This window comes from Lepidothrix coronata, unplaced genomic scaffold (assembly GCF_001604755.1).
Source record: "Lepidothrix coronata isolate B3197 unplaced genomic scaffold, Lepidothrix_coronata-1.0 Scaffold82, whole genome shotgun sequence".
In the NCBI taxonomy this organism is placed as follows: Eukaryota; Metazoa; Chordata; class Aves; order Passeriformes; family Pipridae; genus Lepidothrix; species Lepidothrix coronata.
The window spans coordinates 2061470-2083527 of NW_016690262.1; the positions used below are offsets into that span (position 1 = coordinate 2061470).

The following is a 22058-nucleotide window of genomic DNA, read 5'->3' on the forward strand; positions in this document are numbered from 1 at the left end:
ATACTCTAAAAGAGGTGACCAGGCTAATCCTGTAGCATTTGGATGGGTCACTGCTGCCTGCAGCTGAATGAGCACTGTCTTCAAGATACGAACAGGGAAAAGATTTCCTGAAACATGTTAGAAAACTGTAGTGTCAACCCAGTAAGGTGGGGAAGATGTCAGAAAAACTGAAAATGCAGGAGGAAAAGGCAGCTGTTGGAGTTTCCTGTGCTGAGGGCTGAAGAAAGCATCACCCAGCTCAAGCTCATCTAGTAGGAAGAGTCTGCTTTTGCAATAAGCAAATATGGCCTGTGGCCACATGTCAAGCAAAGCCAGAACCTTTGATCCTGTAAACCTCAACCTCATTGAGAACAACGAGCAGCAACTCTCAGTCTGGGAAGGACATTTTAATGAAGGGCAACCTGTGACCGCAGGGCTCCAACAAGGCATGCAGCAGCAGATGAAAATTAGACAGCTGAAGCTGCTACCACTCCCCGCCTTCCTCCCCACCTGCCTAACAGATGTTGCTGCCCCCAAGGCAGGGATGTCTGATCCACTCATGAATCAACTCCTAACTCATCCCACTTTCCAGCCCCACACTTAAGGTAGCCTGACATCAAAGTTAGTTTATAAAATCAGGATGGGGCAGACAGATACAGGCAGTAGCAGCTTTAGGGGTACGATGCTAATTCACCTCTGCATTCCTGACAAAGCCTGAGCTGCCAGCTGAAGGACCAGGATGGCAGTGGTCCATCCTGGAAGCAAGCCCCAGCAGAGTGGGGTGGTTTGGCTTTCTCTGTCTAAGGTCCAATTTGTGTCTTACCTGCAAATTTCCTCCAGGCTTCAAAAAGGTCAGAGATTTGGGGGAGGATTCATGGGCACAGGGAGATTTAAGCTCCACACAAAGGCTGAGTCCTTCCTTCAAGCATGAACTCAACCCTAAACATAAGTTGTTTTATGCAATAGCAGTGTTTTGGTGTGTTTCTAACACTAACCAGAAATAATAAATTTAATGTTTACTAATCTATATCCACACATCAACTAGAGTCTCAATAAGTATCTTTGAGATATTAATAGTTATTTTTTTATATTTCTACTACAAATTCACAGATTATTTATGTTATTATTAGGTTATTCAAAATAACTACAGTAGGGGCTTTTTTTTTTCCCCCCAATTTGTATCTGTCTGTATGTACACACATGAGGTCTTCTTTACATGTGCAGGAGCTTGGTCAAAGTTTGCACAGTAATAAGCTTTGGAACAAAATTTAAACAAAAGTTGGCAAAAAACATTACATTCCTTTCCTCTGCAGACACCAAGGTCAGTGCCTGCTCCAGGCACCAGGGCTGAGGTTCCCCTGCAGCCCGTAGTGCAGCTCATGGTGAGGCAGCTGTGCCCCTGGAGCCCATGAAGATCATGGGGATGCAGAGATCCACCTGCAGACCAGGGAGGAGCCCACACTGGAGCAGGTGGATGCCTGAAAGAAGGCTCTGAACCCATGGGAAGCCCATGCTGGAACAGGCTCCTGGTAGGGACCTCTGGACTCATCAAGAGTGGAGCCCACACTAGAGTAGGTTTTCTGGTACAACTTGTGTCCCTCTTGGGAACCCATGCTTGAGTAAGCTCTTCTTGAAGGACTGCATCCCATGGAAAAGCGACCCACACCAGAGCAGTTCATGAAGAACTGTAGCCCATAGGAAGGACTCACCCTGGAGAAGTTCATGGAGCACTCTTGGGAGAGACCCCACACTGGAGTAGGGGAAGGACTCCTCTCCCTGAGCAGCAGCAGAAACAACATGTGATGAACTAACTGACCATAACTCCACTTCCTTGTCTCCCCTGTGCCACTCAGGGGGAGGAGGTAGAGCCTGAGAAGGAAGGAGGGTTGGGGGGAAGGTGTTTTTTTAAGATTTATTTTACTTCTCATTATCCTGCTCTGATTTTGACTGGTAATACATTCAGTTAACATCCCCTAGTTCAGTGTGGTTTGCCCTTGATAGTAACTGGTTTGTGATCTCTCCCAGGCCTTATCTCAAATCATGAACCTTTTATTATATTATCTCTCCTCTGTCTAGCTGCTGAGGGGAGTGGTAGAATGGCTTTGGTGGGTGCCTTGGACAGTGGTAGCTCTTGGGACAGCACACTGAATTAGACTGGCCACTGCCTTGTGAAAAGTTTCAACACCTGAAACAGGTTTATGTGGAACAAATCACAACTTCTTCACTTTTGTCCTGCCCAAAAACTGGTGGGCAGGCTGGTACTATTTGCCCAAAATTTCTAATCCCGGGTCTAAGGAGGTGGTAATAGCTGTGAGCTCTTCACCACTCACTGGCCAGAATTAAAACTCTTGGTTTTACAGTCTTGGTGGCTGTAAAGCCACTCAGGACCCACTTCTGCCTCAGTATGAATTCTGTACTGAACTACAGAGAATGCCGGAACACAAACATGCTTCCAATTGTACATGAGCAGTACAGAAACTACAACCTACCCATTCATTTCTACAGCTGTGTGCTTAGCAGGAAAAGGCTGGACTGCAATGTGATTTCACTCACAAAATAATATCATTTACACATAAAATTACAAGAATTATTTTACACTTTGTTCTTCCACCAAAACAACTGAACAACTTTTGTAGGTATCCCAGGTACTGTATCCTTGCTGAGCTCTAAAAGGAATATTCTGAAGGCAATAGACTGTTCTTTAGTTATATCTATCTGAATGAGAGCCAAAGTAACCCTAGAAAAGACAGATATCCCCCCAAAAAAAGGGAAGTAAACATTTTAGGGAGGAAAAACTCAAACACAGTAAGGATATGGAAGTATGTGGAACTGATACCCTGAGCACACTGATCACAAATTCTGCTCCTTAAAGTGTTCCTCTTCTGTTTGTATGTGGACCCAATACTAAGGACAAAATTATTTATAACATATAATAAAAGCACAAATTTAGGTCCTTATAAAAAGTTAGTGATATTGAGCTTAGATTCTTTATACAAGACAATATCTGTTACTTTCCAAAACATTTACTAGATTGCAACTGAATTTATTCTTTCGTATAAAATGGAAGTGTCTGGCCCACCTTTTTTATTTTAGTTTTTATGCCATATTAAATCACTCCAGAGACAATGATGACAGAGCAGTAAATATTTAAGATTACATCTTCTTTCCTACAACATTACTCTTTTCCTTCTCTATCAGATCTACTGTCAAATAACCCAGTTCCCACTTTTATTCTCACTTTTCAAACACTTTCAGCATCTCAGTTACACTGAGATCATCAGATTTCATTGGAAAGATGAGCAGATATCAAAAGTCTGAGACAGTACTTCCTGGAGTCAACAAGAAACACTGTCTTCCATTAGACTGGCTTAACATTAAGCTCCAAATATTTATTGCCAATTCTAGAGATCCCACACCAGAGCTTTCAATAACAGTCATTACAATGAAGTGTTTATTGGAAAACGGCAACAGTAAACGAGTGAAAATATGTCCAGATAGAACATTTAATACTCATAACCCTTTTCCTATCTAGGGATTGCTCCAAGAACAAAACAAGTATTTCTTTCCCTTTCTCCATCTAAGAAAAAGACTCACAAAAGACTTCAAACAAAGCTCAGGGGAAACATTAGGAAAGGAACATCATCCAGCAAAGATCAGATAATTCTGAAATTATTATTCTGATCTGTAATTACCAGCAGGTTGACAGTTACCTTTCAAGAAACGCTGGTGAACAGGTAGTCATACACTTCCTATAGAAAAAAAAGCAAACTTCAATCAACCAGTTATGCTTAGATACAATGGCACAAGAAAATTTCTAGCTGTCATCCACAAATATTTTTCCAGAGAAAGCTTTTGTGTTTGCATTTCTCTGAACCCTTCTTGGATCAAGCAGGGGTTTGTGCTGGTTAGTCGATTGGTTATGGGCTCCTGGTCCTGCCTTGTTTCTCCTATATCATGAACTTGCCTCGTTTGAAATTCTGATACAAACCACAGCACTATGCCAAAGCTCAACATTCCAGGGATCTGCCTTTAGCCATAATTATAGGCTCACCTTTCTGCTCTCTACTTTCAAGGGCAGCAGTTGTTGTAACTTACCACAGGTAGAAAAACAAAATAATCAGAAAACAACAGCAGCATTCTCGAAGGGGCACCAAACAAGCTACAAGTTTGTCCACTGACAATTTCCTCCTGAATAACCCAGACCAGGAGGTAAAAACTAATGCTGGCTAACAAGAGAGCATACAGGGAAAAGGTTTCCATTAACAGTGAAACAGAAGAGCACTGTGTGGACAAGTAATGTAGGAAAAACACACCAAGATGACCAGTAGGACACTGGGGACATGCAAGAAATTACTAGATGCTAGTCAGAGAAGCAAGTTTCTGAAAAGGATGCAAGTTTGTTAGCTAAACATCCTTCCAAGTGTTCAGTAACTTCTGCTCCCTATGCATTTCCTTCAGAGGTAGAAAATACAGATCTTCTAATGTTCTTACTTTGTTATTAATGTAAGTCAGAGCTTTGATGATCTCGCCAGGTGACTTTCCTTAAGGCCCCCCAACTTGTGCAATCAAACCAGACAACTTGAGAAAAAGGAAAAGAGAAAAGTAAGTGGAGCATCTGTACTGTGTTGCTCAGGCAGATCTGGAGCAGAGGATTCTCTGTCTGTGGCAGTAACAGCACAAGCAGTGGCAGGTCAGCAGATGATTCCGCCCATCCCATGCAGTAATCCCAAACAGTTTTTTCCAGTCTGATTCAATCTTTGGTCTACCAGATATATAGTGATATTACCAAAAAGATTCACGAAGGATTTCTGAAGGAAGCTTACGTCCACTAACAAAGTCAGCTTTAATGGCAGCTGAGAAAAGACTATATCCCACCATTTCCAGACCTATAAAGAACTGAGTACTGTACAAAATACATACAGTTTCATTCTCATAAGTAGTATTGGCACATAACAACTTTGCATCTAGTTTGGATATCATCTGCATGTCTCTGCTTCCTTTCTATGAACAGTGTCATGGAAGCCATGGTAGTGGAAATCCAAAAGCTCCAAAAGCAAACAGTACAGGCTGGGAAAAAAAAATGTACTCTTGTCCAGACATCACTGCACTTATGTGGCAGAGACTTGGAAGCTTACCAAGTCCTATGAGGAGAGGCTGAGGGAGCTGGGGTTGTTCAGCCTGGAGAAGAGGAGGCTCAGGGAAGACCTCATCACTCTCTACAACTCCCTGACAGGAGGCTGTAGCCAGGTGGGGATTGGTTTCTTCTCCCAGGCAGCTCTCAGTAAGACAAGAGGGCATGGTCTTAAGCTGTGCCAGGGGAGGTTTAGGTTAGATATTAGGAAGAAATTCCTTACAGAGAGGGTAATCAGACACTGGAATGGGTTGCCCAGGGAGGTGGTGGATTCACCGTCCCTGGAGGTTTTTAAGATAAGACTGGAGGTGGCACTCAGTGCCATGGTCTAGTAACCACGGCGGTGTTGGATCAAGGGTTGGACTTGATGATCTCGGAGGTCCTTTCCAACCCGGCTCATTCTATGATTCTATGAATGGTGTGGATTCCTGATTTCTAAAACGAATTCCATTAGCAGCATTCTGACCAAGAAAATGCCTTCCTACAAGACACACATAATTTTAAGGTTCTAGGAATACATAATGCCAGGTATTAGAGAACTGCAAACCTGTTCCATTTTCTTAAAGCTAAGTATTCTCTGACTCTTCTCTTACAGTACTGTAAACCTGGAATAACTTCAGTGAATTCCCATGAGTTGCAGCCATCTAAGATAGAGACAGTGTGAAGGTAAGCTGCCTGTTTAGTAGTCTTTATTGCTAAACAACTCCATCTCCTACCAGGGTAAAATGGAAAGCAGTTTCAGAGTGTCTTTGCCTTGTCTTTTGCCTGCTTAACAAAAATATACTTGCTAAGAGGCTTTCAATCACTCTCTCCAAGTACAACAACAATTAAAATTATTTTAGAACTGCTTTTGTTGAGGTAGGTAGGAAAAGCAGCCTCAGCAAGGTATCCTTCCCTGCAAGCTCTGTACAACTGAGAAAGACAACAAAAGTTTCCATTTCCTAATATTCTTTCTAATTCTGATCCCAGTCTTATGATTTCTGTTGATCTTCATTGCAGGCTACTGAAATAAAGACTTAATGGAACTATAAGTGGGACTTCCTAAAAACAGCTGAGTGTTATGTACTTCTTCAAGAGCTATCATATATGCTGTGTGAGGTCAGAAACCTATCCTGGCTGTAATTGATGTTGAATTGACCATCACTGAAGAACAAAGGCAAAGCAAGTTTCTTCACTGCAACATGTCTGAGGTGTAAGCATGAAAGCTGAAGAGAAGAACTGAACACGGTTTAAAAAAAAACAAACACAAACAGATTGGAAACAACTATACTTGTTTTAAGGATATAACCACTTCAAAAGTGATAAAAAATTAACATGAATATGACAACATACACATATAAATAGATTGTGTTGCTGCTTTATCTGCAACATCCTCTAGATGATATGCAGACACAGCTTTCCTGCATTTCCTATTACTTTTTTCTTCTCCGAAATGTCAAACATTTTCCTCAGAAGCACAAGAACTACACCAAAGAGACTGATGAGATTTACACTCCTACTCAAACTGATTCTTTTCTAGAATAATTAAGCCATACCCCAAGACCTTGGGAATCTCTAACAGTCTATATCTCACTGGTTTTATACAGAGACTTAAAACCACTGTATGTTAAGCCACAAAACCAAAATTATCTGGACTAAGCATTCTCTATCAGTGATGTTCCCACTGTACTCTTTCTTCTGACAGTGCAATATCAGAGGAGAAAAGATGGAGAAAGAGATAGTTCCAGCCAAGGAGCTAGACAATATTAATCCATTATCCTTCAAGAACAAGGAACAGTTTTGCATAAAGCTGAGCCTCTTTCTAACCATCTGAGTATTTGATCTCTGTATCAGAGACATACTAATGAGAATAAACAAGGGTACAAAGACAATGAGTTTTCCTAGACTTGGTGTGTATGAGCTCCAGCTACCTTGGGGTTAGAAATCCAAAGCAATGAGGAAGCCAAGCTGTGTGCAAGTAAAAGTGGTTTTCCTATGACTTAAAGGACACAGAGAGATAAGCAACAGAGCAACCAAGGGTCTACAAACATGGCAATTCGATTTTGGACTGGCATGCTCTTTTGGTCCTTTATTTAACGGACAAGTGAATTCAAGCTAGGTTAAAGCACACTATTTGTGTCTTGAGTGCTCTGTTACACTGTCAGATTTTACTCACACAATCTGAGCAATAAGACTGAAAGAAATCAAAGTTTATCTGAGCATAAACAAGGAAATGATACGGTGCCAATTTGTGTAGCAATTCTAGTGGGGCCAGTTGTCTACTTCCTCTTCTCATAGAAGCTGATACCCTTAGAAAAGCAAGAAAATGAGATGCAGAGAGGACAAGCCAGTGAATGAATACTAACGCACCTACCTTTAAAGCACCTAATCCAAACAAAGAGGGTGACAGGGGTATAGAGGAGGCCTGCACTCCTTCACAAGCACACATCTGTGCAAGTCAATGTGAGCAGGTATTCTGTAGGGACCAGGGAGTAGTGGGGGAAACTGGGGACATGTGACAGCAGCCCTGAGGGCTCTTCAAAGTAGCAGGAGGGCAGGCCAGGAACAGCCTCAGCTACCACCCCAACACACATCTCGCTGAATATTAAGCCTTCATCTGGACTAAAGTAAAACACCACCATGGAATCATCATAGAAACATAAAATGGTTTGGGTTGGAAGGGGACCTTGAAGATCATTTAGTTCCAACCCCCCTGCCATGGGCAGGGACAGCTTCAACCAGACCTGGTTGCTCAGAGCCCCACCCAGTCTGGCCTTGAACACCCCCAGGGATGAGGGATTCACAGCTTCTCTGGGCAACATGTTCTAGTGCCTCACCACCCTCTGAAAAGGTTTTTTTCATACTATCTAATCTAAACCTACTCTCTTTCAATGTGAACCCATTCCCCCTTGCCCTGTCACTACATGCTCTTGCAAACAGTCGTGTCCCATCTTTCCTGTAAGTTCCCTTCAGATACGGGAAGGTTGCAATTAGGTCACCCTGAAGCCTTCTCTTTTCTAGGCTGAACAATCCCAATTCTCTCAGCCTTTCCTCATAGGAGAGGTGCTCCATCCCTGTGATCAATGTGGTCACCCTCCTCCAACAGGTCGGGGGCCTTCCTGTGCTGGGGACCCCATTGCTGGATGCAGCACTGCAGGTGGGGGTCTCACCAGAGAGGAGTAGAGGGGCAGAATCTCCTCCCTCCATGCTGCCCACGATGCTTTGGATGCAGCCCAGGACACATTTGGTTTCTGGGCTGTGAGTGCACATTGCAGCTCCTGTCCAGCCTCTCACCCACCAGCACCCACAAGTCCTTCTCAGCAGGACCAGCCTCTCTAAACCTTCCAGCAGTTCAAGCAGTATCTGATGGTGCCTGGACAAACTGCACTGCCGGTGGTGCTGCACATCTGCCAGCCTGGGCCTCTCTCCCTGATATGAGAGGTCATTTCCTCTCCTCTATCCACTAACCACCAAACTGGAAAAAGAAGCTCCTGTAAAACAACAGATGTGATGAGAAAGGGGCAACTGAAGTAACAAAGAGAATGTCACTGTGAATAAACAAACAAGTGTTTATTACAGAAGGAGTTACCATCTCCACTTTGTCAAAGGGGAGAAGATAACGCTCATTTTGCAAACAGTCATCCAGGGACAAGCAGGCACTGAAGAAAATGCAGATACCATCCCTCCCAGTCCACTCCTCCCCTCTCACGCATTCCTGCCCAAGTTTTTCATGCTGGTATACGAGAGACAAGAATCAGAAGAGACCATGTTTGTGCCCAAGGCTGTTTTACACATTAGCCAGCCCTGAATCGGCCAAGACTCCTGCAAACCTCTCATATCTTGAATTTTCTTTGAAAAAGGAAATAAAGAAACTTTGCATAACTGACTGATCAAAGAGGCACACGGAGTTATTGTTCAAATGACACCTCCTTGTGTTAAGGTGACCTCCAAACGAAACGTGGGCGCACAACTGAGTGATTAGAACAGCACACCATTATTAAAACAGCATCAAATTATTCAGTATCTAAATGCATATGTTTAATATCTGAAAGATTATCTTGATTCATAACACACAAACAATAGGAGGATCAGAGTAATTGTCTTGCAAGCACAGGAGCTTTCTGTTCCCATAATCCACTAACCAGGAAAAGCATCAGACCTGCACAGCAAACAGAGAAGATTAAATTGTTAGCTGTCAAAGGCAAGATAAAAGGGAGAAGTCATTTCTGTGCCTCCAGCTGCACAGGTTGAGTTCAGTTCCAGAACACAGACAGTCTTGCCAGTTCCTGGCGTTATAAATTCATTAGTCAGCCTTTAACTCTCCTGAAACAATCCCCTTCCTCACATGCCTTTTAAAAACATCTTTTTCTCATGATAGATCCCTTTGATTTGTGTAGTCTAGGCACTGGGGAGGAATTAAGCTCATATTTTCAGGCTTTTCCATGCAGATCAGATGAGCCAAGAGATCTAAAACACATTCTTCTCTTTTTTTTAAAAAAAAAAGAGTGTCTTCCCTCCAGAAGGCAAGGCTTGCAGAAAGCTGCAAAGGTTTCTGATGAAATGTTGGGACTAGTCAACAGCCCAGGAAATTCTCTGATGTGGTAAAGAGAAACCAGTGGTGAAGCTACTTTGGACACAAGATGCCACCATGAATGATATTTACAATAAGCCTTAATTAGCCTATAGTTTCTCAGTTTTATATGAATCCATGTTTAAAACATGAGAAATTGGTTATTCTGTACAACAGGAAAAAAAAAGTGGAGAACTGTAGAGAATTGCATCTCTAAGGGAGACTGCCATAAGCCATCCAGAACCAGCCACAATTTTAGTACCATCCAGGGGTCTTTAAGTTCAATACAAACTACAGGGCTCATTGCAGGCACAAAAGGTAAATATCTGTTGCCTGAAGTATCAATTTTATAAATTAAAAAACTCACATGATTAATATTTACCATTTAGATCAGGTCCGGAAGTTTCAGCACTGAGACAGTGTTTCAGCAAAGTTGTCTGATTTACCCTTCCTTTACAGAAAAAAAAAAAAAAGATAGTTCTACAGCTCACAAATTAACAGGCAAAGAAGTTTGGAGTACCCTTAATTGAAACTAAAAAGTACAGAGCATCTCTGTTCATTTGCATTCACTAGAAAATTTCAGCCATCCCAACTCAGTTCCCTGTTTTGTGGCTACAGTTCATACCCTGAACTTCAGAACTTCTCTCAACCCATACTTTGTAGCTGAGAAAACCCAAAATAATGTAGAAAATCTGGCCAACAGAAACACATAAAAATTGAACTTGTAAGATTTTATCTTTTATGCCATTTTTGTATACATTAATGTGTTTGTACATGTGTACAGAAGCAACACTCCACTGAGAAGCAGCACAATCCAAGTTAATTGTGTTAAAAGTTCAATTTCAAATTAAAATCTTGGGGAAACTATTTATTTAGATTTATTTAGGTTATTTCATTTCCTCCAAAACCAGCGTTACAAGATCTCTTCTCCTCTACTCCACTCTCCTGTATTAGTGAAGGAAAGCAGTTTGTGAAATATGCATGGACAATAGCCTTTAAAAATGTCAATTGCTATACAGCAAGACATAATTCCTCTGGCTAGAAAGATATACCCATATGCTCCTGGACTCTAAAGTTAGAGTTGACGGATAGAAACAGGGCACAGGTCAGAAGGAACTGAAAACAGATCAGGGGAATCACAGACTTGTATGAGAGAAGTCCCAGATTCCAGAAATCATAAACATATACACAGAGAAGATAAAACAATAGAAAAAAATCAGAATAACCAGATGGAATAGTGTTGCTGAGAGCTCCTAGCCTTGTCAGCTGTCATTTGACTTAAAAGATCAGTCTCATTTTTTTTTTTTTTACAAATACTGTATTATATTTACAATACATTCAGATTTTAGAGGGACAGGCTCCCTCCAAAACTTAATCAAGTTTGTTTTACTTGTTCTCCAGCAGGAAAGATGTCTTTCCTCCATAAATCTGTTTATTATTTACCTCCATTTTTCAATTCAAAGTCATCTAAGCATGTCATTGAAATTCTATATCCTTATTTTTAAATGAAGGATGTGTGTTATAATTTTTTAGGAGATCTGTGCTAAACTGTGTCCTATAAAATGATCTCACATAACTAGATATCTAACCAGCAATCTAAAAGATATCTTAAATGGCCTGTCTAAAAATGCACTTCAAACTCAGAAGGGTATATAGTTCATAAATTGTGAGCAGCTATTAAACTGTTATGCAAATGTCTTTGCAGAATGGGGACTTTAAATGATAAAGAAAGAAAGCAGTGATTTTATTCTCCTAGGGATTTGTTAAAAAAAACCCCAACACATATAATTAGATAATATTCAAGAACTGCATATTATTCTAAGCTATTCAGAATCCAGGTTTCTTAGGGAATACAGAAAACTTTACATTTGTTTTAATCACCACTACAGATTCTACTTCCTAATAATTTCCCATGAAGAAATGGAAAGTAATTAAAGACAACCTTTAGTACTGGGAGAGAAGAAAAGAAAATCTGACAAAGGTAAGCATTAAATGAATGAACATTAAAAAGGGAAGAACAAACTTTTCTTCTGTTTAATTTCATTAAAAAGTTTTTTGCCTTTTGCTTAAAAAAAAAGGGGGGGGAAGTACAAAACACCCAACTTTGAAAAATTATTATTCTAACTATAGTTAATTATAATTAAAAGCCATCCAAAGCCACAATGTATTATTTAGTGAACTGCATTTCAGGTAGTGACTGTTTAGCTGGGGATTTATCGTACATAATATTAACCCTCCTAAAATTAACAGCAGAATACTCTGTACTGATTTGCCTAGACTGACATGTTAGTTCCAGACCAGTCTTTGCTGGGATCTCATTATAAATCCTGAAAGAAGAACATAAACCCCTTTTCTTCCTGCTGAAGTTGCTCTTCCCTGTCCTAGGAGATCCATCCCCTTGCTGCTAGTGCTCTTACCTACTGGAATGTTTTGCACACAGGTGGTAGGTGTTGACACACACAGGTCTGGCAGTAGTTTGACATGCAGGACAGGTGTTTCTTATACCTTTTCTTCTCTGTTATGAAAGATCTGTAATAAGATTTGTCTCATACTATAAATTACGTGTGATCCAGAAAGCCCAAAAAGTTTGACTGTAGGTTTGTGATGGTGTGACAACCCACCCTAAGTCACTTTCTAAAAGAAAACCTCAATTTTAAAAAGAAGCTCATGAGGCTGTCCAGCTTCCTATTTCAGTTTCATGAAATTGTCATTTCAACCTCAAGCTCTAGTCTGTACCTGCTCACTGCAACACATTCCCCCAGTTCCTCCCTCCTGAAATGGGAGAACATATAAATCCAATCTTCGCATAATAAATCTTCCAGCTATTTTATCTTTACCAGGACTTGACCCTATTTTCAACCATTCAAAACACGTTTTTCCTGATGAAGACCCAGCCCTCTGGGAAATGAGGCTTAAATTTGCCCATTGCAGCTGTCATTCACTCAGGTACTCAGCACACACCATCACCCGAGACAGGTCCAGGTCATGAAGGAATAGCACAGAGAGCAGCCTAAGAGTGCCAATTAGTGTTCAGATTGCAGCTGAGTCAGCTTCAGGGACGAGATAGAATCCAAATTTTTTGTGTACCAGCAATTTTCTGCTTTCTTATGCCTATCCTCTAGCTATTACCATGCTTCACTATTAAGACCTTTTTTCTTCCTCAACTCCAAATATAACTACCGCTTCCTTAGGCTCCTGCCTTGTCTTACTTTTCGTCTTACAGGCTAATGATCTGTCAACTAATATTAAATTATTTGCTCTCCTAATTGCCTATTTTCAAATAATAGATTGTGGAGGAAGGTGGCTACCTTAGCACTTTCCCTGTATATTTCAAAAGAAGAAAGAATTGATGCATTATAAATGAAAGGCTCAAACCCCAAGATACCTATAGTCCTACTTATTACTCATACATATATTTCATCCAGAATATTAAAATGTATTAAAAAAATTTCTGCAGTATTTATTTTTCCATTCCCTTCCAGTATCAGTTACTTTCATTCCGAAGCCTATGAGTTTTTCTCTTTTTCAGATCAAACATTTAAAGCATCCTGAAAATTTAATAGCACCGTAATGCTGCATTTTAAAACACAGAGGAAAAAAATATGATTGAGTCCACTGATGTTTTTTCCACCTTGTAAGAATTCTTCCTGTATGCCAATAAAACAAAATGAAATCCAAACCACAGACAGCTGACCAGGTTACCAGTTTGAGATAGTTTGGCTTTGTGACACAGGGGCTACACATGTAATAAGCTTAAGAATAAAATCTTTCCAGAGTTAAAGAGACTCAACTGATGAGGCTTTCCGTGTAGAGCAGGGAGAATGCAGAAAGCCAAGGTGGTAATGGGATGCAGGCATAGGGATGCACACATACAGGAAACAAGGTCCCCCTACCTGTCTCCTCCAAATCCCGTAATTATTTTTCTTGGATGGATTTCTGCTCATGTTTTCTTCAACCCTTCCTGGACTCTACGATGAATCAATTGGAGTACTCTGGTTACCCTGAACTTCTGAACAGACTGAAGGTGGAAAAAGACATGGAAAAACACTGACTAAAGACCTGTTGGCAACTCAATAGAGACATGTTGGAAGGAGTCAAATAAAGCTCCTCTTTTTCAGACCTTTTGGGTTCACAAAACGAATTTGCTTCAATACACCAAGAGCTTCATCCTCATTTCACCAGTGTGCTGCAGTCTGACAAAAAATGAATGTGTGGGTTTGGAGAATAGAAAAATGAAACCTTGCATTGTCACAGGGCATTTGCAGAGGCAACAAGAAAACAACAGATCATCAGCTATAGCAAATTTGCGGCATTAAAACCATTCACAACAGTATTCTTTCCTTTTTGCTGACCTTTATCTCTGAACTTCAGTGTTTTAACAAGTGAGCTTTCTCAACAGAGAAGAAAATTCAAGATTGTATGGCATTGAGTTGAACCCAGTAACATCAAATATGTATGATTTCCTCAAGAAGCTAATCAAACTTTGTAAAAACATTATTAGTACAGAGAGATAGTTCTACCAAAATAATCTTCCTGCTAAAAAATAATATTCACTTTAAAGGTTAATATGACAGATGGTTTAATGCAGAACATTGCTTAGCTTTCATTCATTTGTTTGAATTATTATCTTCTAAAAAGTAAAGCCTCAAAGGATTCTCAAAATTTTTAGTGAGTTTAACATTAAACACATAAACATATTAGGTACAGCATATTTGTCTATGTCTAGTATTTATTTATCAAGATAGGCAGAAAAATAAAGCACAACATAACCAGTAAGACCTTAAGTCAATGTAGGCAACCTGAAATCTTTAATTACAAAAATAAAATCCTAAAATTACTTTCACATTAGAAAAATAGAGAACTTGAAATAGATAACTTTAAATTTCCTTTTGGATGACAGTTAATTGCTAACAAAAATACCTGCATCTGTCAACAATTAACAGTAAGTGAATATAACTTCCCAGAAACTTAATTACAAGCCTTTTCACCTCTACCCTAATGACCTAATCAAAAGATAATAGAGAAATATTTGCATTACTTGTACCAGCCATTTGGTCCTTTAATCCATAAGCGTGACAGATGATCATCAAATATCCACCTTTGTGTGCTTGCATTCCCAGTAGCATACAACACTTTCTTAATCAAAGAAAGTGCCCTGTGACCACACTTCATGATCAGTCTGAATCATGGATTGATGTGTCTTCCATAGTACCTACTGTGAGGGAAACTTAGTGAAAAATAAGCACTTTTTTAGACAATGACTTGCTCACGTACTTAAATTCACGTTTTCTAAGTGAGTAACAATAAAACCAGATAGACCCTAATGTTATTATTTAAAACATTATCTACTCAAATGAGAAAAGCACCTCCCATTCTCTGGGAAACTCCTAATTTTCTATAGTTACTGGGAGGTCACAAAATCAGAGGTGTCAATGCTCCCTGTCCACCTCCTCAAGCTCCCTTAATTTAGGTGGGGGTTTTTATAGATTCCTTTCCTCCACACAAGCATTCTAGTCTGTATTCTGCACAGTTTTTGTGGATTGCTCTTTTAGAGCACATTTGCTTTAAAGAATGAAAGAGCTTGAAGATATAGTTCTTACAAACAGAGGCAGGTACTGCACAGAGGCAATGGATAATAACGATTTAAAAAATTGATTCCAGTCCAGCCTCAGTGAATGAGTTAGAATTCCAGTAGGAATTAAGTGACTCCAATATGAATTTGAGTTTGGGCAGAGCATCAGGTAATCATGAAAAAGCAGAAGGCCACCATGCCCTGCCATTATATTTTTGCAGGAGTTTTTCAGGTCACATCATTCTTTCCCTGTGAGCCAAAGCCAGATATAATCCTGTTTTTACTGCCATGGAGAATAATAAAAGAGAGGCCATTAGTCTTTAATTTAAGGTTTACGACACAGAAAATTTTAATGGAAGTTAAATTAACTATTGACATTTATCACAATAATTTGTTCCATAGCCTCTGACCTGCAAGACAATAGCAGGATAATAAAGGCTTCAGGACATGACTGAGCTGGGAGAAGAAACTGCCAGTTATCAGATGCAAATAAGCAGCCTGTCAAATGTGAGACTTCTTGTTTTACAGACACAGAAAATCCAGTGGTGACTGTTTTATCTTTGAGATATATTCACACACAAGCAATCAAAACAACTTTCATATCCATTCATTTCACAAGTATAGGCAAAATGAGGTCCTGAAAAATCTTTTTAAAGGAAGAAAGCTAAATTGCTACTGACCATTTCGGCATACAAAAACAGCCAGAATGATATCCTCTTGAGAAAAATGCTTAAAAACTTTCAAGATGATTTACAGATGTAAGCTTAAATTCAAAAATACTCTACCATATGAAGGAATTACGTTTTAAACATGTATTAGGCAGGGTAATATAAAGGAGATCTGAGACAGTAAGAGACAGTCTTTTTGACTTAGTGGCTTGTTCCAATCATATTGTGAAAAACTGGAATATTGAAGCTTTCCATTCAAAATAATTTTTAACACTAGCTATTAATAACATATTGCAGGCAGGTCTATATTCTTCCAATGTAATTTCACTGTATTTTACATCATGGGTAGGTAATTGTAAATGTATTTTTTTTTATATTAATAAAAGCACAGTACAACAGTGTATAACTGCTAAAAGCCTCCGTTCTGGGATTTTGTAATTAAAATGTTGGTTTCATATCAACATGACAGAGCTTGTGCAGCCCAGGAGCAAAAATATGCTCATAAATACTCTCCTTCTACCACACAATCCCTATGTCTTTGCATTCCTGCAGGAAGCCTCATCTAGCAGCAGGAATCAACACTGGACTTTCTATGCAGATCCTTGCCCAAAACTGTCCTGAAGCTGTGACTGTAAACTGGCTTTAACATCACAGGGCGGCATAACTCTGCCATGTCAAGCCAAGCATTAGCTGACTTTTTCATAAGAATATTTTCCTAAAGAATGGAAGAAAAAGAGGCAGATTTTAGCATCAAATCCTATGTTTAGGCACCAAGCAGTATTTATTTAAATATGCTTTTGTTCATAATTATACCATCCTGTGGGGAGGGTGGGGCCATGAAGCCAAACACACAGGCCTTAATTAGACCAAATTCTCCTGAATTTAAGAGGAAGTTTGTTTCTTTAAAACTCAAGACTCGGATACTTTTTCCTACACCCAGCAATTGATCATTATTTTTCCCTTTAAGCCTGATTAATTGTTCATATAATGCAACTTTTTTCCTGGCCTGTGTAACTGAACTCCTTTTCATGTGTGTCTCATCATTTTTATTACCTAAACCGAGCTATTGGCAACAGCATCATCCTGCCTTGGCAATTTCTATAGATTAAATAGATGTTGGATGAAGATGTTTTTCTCTTTATCTGTTTTAAATTTGTTGCCTTTTAATTTCAATATCCCTTTGTTCTTTTGTTGTGAGAAAGAGCAAAAGCTGAGCATTTGATTGAGCCTCTCCATACCAGTTCATTTTTCATACACTTCCAATGTCTTTTATTGCATCCTCCTTCCTTAACTAGGTCAGGCAAGCCCTAGAAATCTCTGGTAGTCCCTTAGCCTCTAATAATTTCCACAGCCTTCTGCATTGCTTCTATTTCTGCCAGATCCTGCTGCTGTAATGCAACTGGAATTGAGTGTAGCATTCAAAGTTAAGAGAAAGATCTGTTTTGATAATGGCAGTTAAATATTTCCCGTGTTGTTTTGTGTCACTGTCTAATATATCCCACTACTTCACTTGCTCTCATTGCTACTGCAAACCCTGTCCCCACCCTTACTGAGCTAAGCCTAGCTACCTCATATCCCATGTCACACTTCAGTAAGTCAATGTATTTTAGTGAATTCAGTCGAGAGATGAAAACTGAACAAAACACTCCAGTTCTGTCTCTTGCACTTCATGTTGTACCACTCCACCCTCAGAGAGCCCATGGCTGTGGTCCCTGGACATCACCAGACAAAGGCTGTTACTTCACCCTGGAGGCACTGGAAACCCAGACTCTGCCTAGGCAAGTACTTCTAAACATACATGTTCCCAAGAACTAGGTTACATCTGTCTTTTGATGCCTGCTGGGGTGAGGGTCATAGCTATTTCTGTTCCACAATTTTGAATTGTCTTTTCCTATGCTCCAGTTTATTTGCATCACTTCTGAATTATGTGACATGTCTCTTACATGGGTGCCCATTTCTCTTACCTATAGGTTACCTTTTTTACACTAATAAGGCAAAAATGTTACCAATGATTATAGCTTCTCTGCCAAAAGTTATTTCTCACTCTTTGCTTTGGGGGTATGAAAACAGAGTTGTTTACCTAGTGAAGGAGCAGCTTATGTCATGTCAGTAATTTTCAACTCAGATTTAATCAAAGAAATCCAATACTTTCACAGCATTTTTTGCTTCTCTGTTAAAGGTATTATGGCATAGTATTTACATTCAGCACACCACTGCTCTTAAACCTGCTCCAAAGTTTAAGGAATAGCCTAAAAGATCAGTAAGGTCTGTCTAGCAGCGAACCCAGCACTGAACTTGAGGGTGGAAATGATATCAGCTGTAGCAGCTTCCCCCCAGCCTGACCACTGGATTCACAGCTAGTCTCATCTGGTCCATGTGGACCTGAAGTTTCTTGACACTGGCCAGTTTTCAAAAGGCCAGAAGGCTTTCCAAGTAGTATTACAATAAAACTGTCACACACAAATACATATTTTTTAAATTTCAAGACCTTTTTTTTTTTTAATTTCTCTCCTCAGGAGGGGATTTGGAGGAAAGGTTACTCTGGTATTTTTGAAACAGCTAATCCACTGCTTTTCAGACACACCACCATACATATCAGAGATCCCACAGCTGGAGATGATCACGTGTTCATCATCTGATAACAGACCATTTGCAAAAGCAGGACCTTAGCTATGGAGCAATCTGCCAGTAAGGATCACACTGGGCTCTATCGCACTTCCCTCTCAGAGACCAGACTCAACATAACAAATGGAATAAAACAAATGAAAAAATAAGGAAGTGCAAGTTCTTGACCTCATTCCACTGTTAGCTCTCATGGCAGTTACTCACATCTAGTTCTGTAAAGTATTTCAAATGCTTCAGTGTGAAATTCTTTTGAAATGCCATGGACTGGTTTAGATTTGTAATATGTAATGAAAGATAACAGGTAGATGCTTAAAGAGAAAAAAAATGAAATTAAGACACATGTGCCCAGCAGCTGCCAGAGGACTAAGACGCAGTAGACAGCAAAGCAACATCTAAACCCTTCCATCAGGATGAGATGTGAATGACTCACTGTACTGAAAACACTTTTCTTCTCCCCTACATCCTCGCTTTGCTCAGGTTTCAGGGACAGGAAATCAAGACTCTTGGCTTAGAAATAAGCAGAGGCACTCCCTGGCAAGACTGACTGATGTACATGGTCAGGAAAGTCATTTCAGAGCACACTGGGGATCCACCATTTACTATTTTCTCCTCTTCCCTTAGATTACTTGCAGTTTTGTTTTAGCCTAAGGTACCTGGAGGGTACAGTTAGGGATGTGTCTATGGCTATGGATCTCCAGCAGCAAAAGCCTGAACAATCCCATTAGAAGCAGCTTGGTGAGCAAGGACGAGTAAAGAGGAACCTAAGAAAAAGCAGGCAGGTGTGTACAGGGCCACTTTCTTTATGGAGAAAGAACCACATTGAAAAGCACCATTTGGACCTCCTTCAAAAATTATGGAAGAATGAAGCTAAATTATTAATAAAGGAACTGGTGGAATTCTTCATCTATTTTTGATTCTTTTACAGATTTTTATTTTTTTTATGGGGAACTCCTGGAAAAATCATCAGATTATTTTTTAATGGATTTTGTTTTAAAATACTTTTAGAGATACTTTTTGAACACATAGAATATTTTTTTACTTTTGGGGAAAAAAAAAAGTGTGTTGACCAGCTAGGAATGAAACAGAAGTGGTTTTGCAGTTATCTACCTGCTGACAGTTGCTTGCTTTTTTTCATAAATATTCATAATCCACTAAAGCTCTCTTTGTAGATCTACGAGAGGAATTCTGGGGTTTGTGTACGAAAAAGATAGATTTGGATACTACAGAGAACAGAAGAGGTCTATCAGAGTGCTGTCTATGGCAGCTGTCATCTTCAGCCTTCTTTCTGGAAAAGAAAAAAAGGCATTTGCCTTTTGTGGAAATAAACATACCATTCAGAAACAAACAGGTATCAAAGTGCTGAAACTTGGCTTTCTGGGGCAAGTTCACACTGACACGGTAAGGTATGTAGAGAGGTTTCCCTGAAATCATACGATTCCTTAAAATCAATCAGTAAAACGGTGCTGATGAGCTGAACTAATTATTCTGGCTCAGCAGTAAGCACATACATGCATGGTGCATTACATGGAGTAGTCACTTCACAGAAAAAATGGTCAGAGAAGTTGAACTAGGATGATTTACCAGGCAGCTTTAACTGTTTCTACCAGTGCCACTATGGAAGCTTCATCACTGTGGGATGTTTTGGTGGGAGCCGGTTTATACCAACACTTGCAGCTTTTAATCAGCACAACCTACAAACACAAACATTTTGGACCAAACACTCAGCATGAGCAAATAAAAATTTAAATAGAAGATGGAAAGGACAGCTCCAACTCAAGCACCTTACAGGTAACAATCACCAAGTAGGACATTTGTTTGAACAAAAAAAATTGAAGTACTTTGGCAGACGAGATTTGAGTGTCAGGAAAGTAGTCTCTATACACCAGGCTCTGGGAATACCCTCCAAATTGCTTTATCCATCATCAAGAAGAAAAAGTCCACAGCCTGTCACTGGACTGGTTTCTGTGTGAGAGATGCTGAGCAGAATGATCAGAAACAAAAAGTCAAGACATGCAGATCAATAAGAAATCCAAAGCAGGAGAGGAAACAAGCTCAGGGACCCAGAAGAGAGAAAGTCCATTAAATTTCCTCTGATCCTTGAATGCCACAAAATGTACATCCTAAAGAGGTAAGATGATAATATATTTCTTAAACAACCTTATAGAGGAGGTAGCCTGATTTGCTGAGTGACACACTGAAAATGGAGAGTCTTAGGTCCTCTGCCTTTGCAAACCCAAATCAGTCAATTTTATAGCCCAAAGGGAATACAAACACTAATCATGCAGTAATCACTTCTGCACAAACACCCCCATAACAAAATGGATATATTATTTGTTTGAACTAATAAAAATGAAAAGTATCTTACAATCTCTCCCTGCCTTGCAATCAATAACTGTGCTCTGCTTTGGTTTTTCTGAACTGGCAGGAGACCATTACCTTGTGACAACGTTCTTCCATTTAAATCTCACCTCTCCAGAAACACTCCATTGACCAGATTTTACCTGTAAACATTGATTTAGGATGAAAAAAAGGAAAAACAACAAAATCTCAGTAACCACCATCCACTAAAGCCATGCAACCTGAGCAGAAACATACTTCTCAAGAAAGACTTACTTTGGTGAAGAGAATATGACAGGGGAAAAAGAAACCCTTCTGTAGAGCTAAAGCATGCTTGCTGCTAAATAGCCTCTTTGTATAATTAGGATTTGCGAAGTGGCAAAATGCAATCCAATTAAGTGAGTTAGGTTCATGTGATTAACACCAGACTGGCAGTATTGCTCTCATAGTTCACCAGCAGCTTTACTAATTAGGACATCGCTAAGTAGAGACATCTGACCTCACCCCAGCCAGTTCACATTATTGTTTACCCTTCTGAACCCTCACTGCTTGCTTCTTTCCTTGCTTTCCTTACTGGTGGATGCTTTCCTGTGATATTCTGTTCCGTTTGAAAGCATTTCTAGTAATCATCAGCATCAAATCATTAGCACCTCTCTGCTCACTAACTGAAGGGCGAAAAGAAAAGATGAAAGAGCTTTCAACACAGATATTTTTCTGCTCAGGCTTTAAATTCCCCTACAATATCAAAATAAGTGCAGGATGTGTAGAAAACCAGCCAGGAAGCAATTATAAGTTTCAAGTAGCAAAAAATGGAAATTATCTGTGCCTGCCAAATAGTAACCACAAGTGAAAATGGTGTCAAGTGGACACAATGTCAGAAATGTTGCTCAAAAGAACAGAAATAAGATTTTCTAGATACCGTCTTGTCCATTATAGCTTTGTGTTTAAGTGCCCTTAAAATGACAGCTAACAAAAGAAAAGAGTTTGGCAAGTACACACAACTTTGTGATGTGATGAAGCAGCAACTGATAAGCATAATATAGGAGCTCTAAGTATCAAGAGAAAATATTATAAATTTAAATTTTCTCCAAAGCAATTCAGCAAATCAAACAGAATTGCTTCATAATATGCAGAACTTTGTGCAGAGAGCACAAAGAACTCGTATTTTAATCACTTTTTCCATTTGACATTAGAATT

General features: G+C 39.6%; 1 protein-coding gene across 3 annotated transcripts in view; it reads right to left on the minus strand.

Moving 5' to 3' along the window:
* Positions 1-22058, minus strand: part of SLC7A11 (solute carrier family 7 member 11) — a 286050-nt gene that overhangs the window by 92005 nt on the left and 171987 nt on the right. The window contains exon 1 of one of the 3 annotated variants that reach the window (XM_017820393.1): positions 13553-13570. The exons of the other annotated variants lie outside the window; for them this stretch is intronic. The gene's annotated coding sequence lies outside the window, so the exon portion shown is untranslated. Of the gene's footprint in view, positions 1-13552; positions 13571-22058 lie in introns of those variants that run through there. 3 annotated transcript variants of the gene reach the window in all.